The sequence below is a fragment of the Pistacia vera genome, unplaced genomic scaffold, assembly GCF_008641045.1.
Source record: "Pistacia vera cultivar Batoury unplaced genomic scaffold, PisVer_v2 Contig882, whole genome shotgun sequence".
Lineage (NCBI taxonomy): Eukaryota > Viridiplantae > Streptophyta > Magnoliopsida > Sapindales > Anacardiaceae > Pistacia > Pistacia vera.
This window is the reverse complement of record NW_022196759.1, coordinates 310,436-314,697: the sequence shown is the minus strand read 5'-3', so window position 1 is coordinate 314,697 and position 4,262 is coordinate 310,436. Positions and strand designations below refer to the sequence as shown.

Here is a 4,262-nt window from a genome sequence, read left to right as displayed (position 1 = left end):
AACACCACAAAATCAACAGGAACAATTAGTTTGTCAACTTGAACTAAAATATCTTCAGCAATACCTCTTGGATATTTCACTGATCGATCTGCCAATTGCAAGGTCATTGTTATAGGTTTTAGTTCTCCCAGTCCCAACTACTGATGGATAGAATATGACATGAGGTTGATACTTGCACCTAAGTCCAACATCGCTCTGTAACGCCCACACGGAGGTATGTAATTTAATTTATGTTTTGATAGCCCTTAGTTGATTTTTGTTAAAGTTATTTTAAGAGAATATGAAGAAAATGCCTTAAAACTTACAATAAGGGTAAAATTGTCTTTTCACTCAAAATTAGTTGAAAAAGTGGGGAGTGAAAAGAGAGAGAATTTCATGTAAAATGCAATAAAAATGAGGGCATTATGGTAATTGACTAAGGGACATAGATGAAATTTTCAAGAAAGTGTAAGGGCAAAATGGGAAAATACGTTTATAAAATAAGATATTAAGGGTTTGTATCCCTTATTTCTCTCCTTTTCACCGCCACTCTCCTTCTCCATTTTCTCTCAAATTTTCACTCAATTTTCAAAGAATTTTGAGGGCTTTTGAGTGGAATTTAATAAGGTTTTGATCCTAGGCAACAAAGGGTCAGAATTCTTGCTTTATATATATGATTTATTTGTGTAGAAGTTGAATTCTTATTAAGGTTATGCTTAGGGTTAAGAGAAGGTTTGAATCCAACAAGAGTAGAGAGCTTTAGTGGAGACTACTCAAGTATAAGGTAAGTAAATTCCACTCGAACTCTAACTCAAGTTAAGGTTTAAGAAATCAATTGAGTAGAGATTTCTTTAAGCATGTATATGTTATGATTGTTGAGATTGTTGAGAAATTGAGATGAGATTGATGATTATTTGTGCTTCTTGTTGGATGTTGTTGGATATATTTGAGTAAGAGAAGTGTGTTTGATTGTATGATGATGGATTGAAATTCTGTTGGAATGGGAAGAATTTTGGGAGTGTTTTGCCGTGTAGGGATTATGAGGATACATGGGAGTTTTGCTCTCATTTTGGATGGTTTAAGAAACAAAGAGAATTATAATTAAAGTAAAGTTTGTATATTCACATTTATTGTTTGATGAAATGCCTAAGAGAAGTATGAGTATGAGTAGAAACTTTAATTTTATGCTACATTGCATATTTGCGTTTCATGAGTGCATTTAAGTAAGAATTCTAAGCATGAGCCATCCATATGCATATATTTGTATTTGTGTAATAACTTAAGAAAGAATAAGAATAAGAAAAGAAAGAATAAGCAAGAATAAAGAACAAGAAAAGAAAGAATAAGAAAGAACAAGAATAAGAAAGAATGAGAAAGCTTGAACAAGCAAAGCAAAGTAAAGAAAAGAAGAGAAAAACAAGAAAGAAAAGAAAAGCTTGAACAATACAAACAAGAGGAAAGGAAGAGAATAAAAGAAAAGAAAAGAATAGAACAAGAAATAGAAAGAAGAAAGAAAATGCATTTTTATGCATTCTTGCACATGCATTTCATTCATGCATATTACCATGTATTCCACCATGGTTAGAAAGAATAGAAAGCAAAGGAAGAATAGAAAGAATAGAAAGAAAGAACAGAGAGAAGGAAAGAATAGCGAGAATTAGGAAGAAAAAAAGAACAGTAAGAAGTAGAAACAAAGAAAGAACTAGGAACGAAAGAAAGAAGAAGAGAATTAAGTAAGGAAAGAATCAAAGAAGGAGAAGAGATAAGGGATTTACTTACTGACCATTTTTATGCTCACCCCGTTGTTTTTCCATGTTTTTGTAGGAAATAGGTGAGCAGCAGTCGGAAAGGAGTCGTCAAGCAGAGAGAATTGGCATTACTGTCCACCATTACTAAGTTTTTGTACTTGTTATTCTAGTATATGTAAAGAATTATATTTTATAAGTAAAGAAAAATTTGGGCCCAACTATTTTCATATGCTAAGTATGTATGATTTTATTGTATATATTCTAAAGTATACTAGTAAAAAGAAGTCATTACATGCTCTTTCTTCTTTCTTGTTACCAATAATGATGTTGATAACAAAGCTCCCCAGATCTTTCAGCTTGGGTGGTAACTTGCATTGGAGCACCGCACTCACAGTCTCTGAAATCATCACTTTATCCTGCGGCTCATACTTATGCTGGTGGGTGTTCAACTCCTTGAAAAATTTCGTGCAAGCTAGCATGTTCCTGATCATATCAAGTAAGGCTAAGTTCACATTAACCTTAGATTCATATATATCAGAAAATGACTTATCCCATTTGCTTTTAATCAAGCAACCCAGAAAAGGCATGGGTGGAACATAAGGCTTCAGAGGCACATATGGATCTTCAATCTCCTCATTCAGAATGGGTGCACTCGGTTGCTTCCCCTCTTTCTTTTTACCTGCAAAATTAGACAAGGGCTCATTAGTTTCAGAATTGATATCCTTGTTAATTACCTTACCACTCCTCAAAACTATGACAATTTTCGTTGCTCGGATTGGTTTGGCAACTTCGCAAGGACATGGCCTTGTAATGACTCTACAATTTGTCCTATCTTGACCTGCATCTTCCTTATGGATACATCTTGTTGTTGGAATCTCTGTTCGAAGTTCTAATTGTTCTTTTCAGAAGCTTGAATGAAACTGTTCAATGTGTCCTCTAATGATGGTTTCTTTAGTTGCATGATGTGTTCAGAACTTCCTTGTGGATGGTTGTTTCTCCATGAAAAGTTTGGATGGTTCCTCCACCCAGGATTGTATGTGTTCGACTATGAATTGTGGGGTCTTTGGTTGTAAGAGTTCATCATGTTCGCTTACTCCATAGCTTTCAGAAGACTCTCACCTGAAGGACAAACATTAGTGGTATGGCCAACATTACCACAAATAGCACATACCTCATTGGAACTACTCTGTCCTTGCCCCATCATCATGTTGCACATAGTCTTGACTTGCTTTGTCAATTCGAACACTTGCATTGCCAACTCGGTGTTAGCACTCACTTCATAGATTCCCTTTGCTTTCCCTCTGACACTCTTTTATTGTGAGTCGGCGTCAAACATCTCATACAACTCGTATGTCTCCTTTGTAGTCTTTTCTCCCATGGCACCACTTGCAGCATTGTCAACTATAGTCTGGCAAGCCTGTGTCAGTCTATCATAGAAAAACTGATTCAACAATTCTAAAGGGTATCTATGATGTGGACATTGAACTAAAATCAATTTAAATTTTTCCCAAGCCTCATGGAAAGGCTCACTATCAAGTTGAGAGAAAGTTGCAATTTTACCTCTTAGTTTTGTAGTCTTCGCATAAGAATAAAATTTACCTATGAACTTGTTGTAGATCGTGTCCCAAGTGGTAAGTGAAGTTGATGCCAATGACATAAACCAACTCTTTGCTACATCCTTCAATGTATATGGAAAACATCTCATCCTCAATTGATCTCTAGTCAAACCCTACAAAGGAAAAGTTTGCACGGTTGAGTAAAAATCTCTAATAAATGTCAATGAATCTTCAATGGCCATCCCATGGAATGAAGGAAGCATCTGAAAATGGATACTCTTCAACTCATAATTCCTAGTTGTAGCACTCAAAACAATACAGGAGGGTGACATTCCAATGGTCAGACGCACATAATCCTTCATTAGGCGGGGTGGATTCGCCATCTCTTTTTCGAATTCTGAATTTGATGCACTTAATTCTTCTGAATTTTTAGGTTCTCTTCTCTTTCTACCAATCAAATTCACCCTGTCAAAATAAGGAAACACTTCTTCGCCCAACGATCAGTGACCTTGCATTAAAAAAAAAAAAAACTCAAAACAAAGAAAAATTGTAATGCAAAAATACACAAAACAACAGAAAAATAATAAAAACAACTAAAATAAAATAAAATAAAATCTAATTGAATAAATAAAAACACAAATATCAAAGAAATCAAATAGCTCCAACTCCCCGGCAACAGTGCCAAAAACTTGTTCGGTTAAAAAACAACTTTAATTCCTCCACAAGTGCACGGGTCGCTATTACAGTAAAGTGAACAAGTAATGGTCGATCCCACAGAGAGTCGAGCTATCAATTAATCTAATACTATGCAAAAGTGAGATAATAAAATTACCCAACAATTTAATAAAATCCAAATTAACTAAAATTCAAGTAAGAATAACAAAAATACTAAAATAACAACTAACATAAATACGAGATCTAAACAAATGATCAAACAATGGGAAATGGTCTAGTGTATCCAATTTCACCATAATTATCC

At 34.5% G+C, this 4,262-nt stretch overlaps 1 non-coding gene across 1 annotated transcript; it reads left to right on the top strand.

The window, feature by feature from the left end:
- The first annotated feature begins 3,190 nt into the window (after window positions 1-3,190).
- Window positions 3,191-3,297, top strand: LOC116119355. The gene has a single exon (XR_004126391.1). It is a non-coding gene; the product is annotated as a small nucleolar RNA R71 (small nucleolar RNA).
- Window positions 3,298-4,262: the final 965 nt, after the last annotated feature.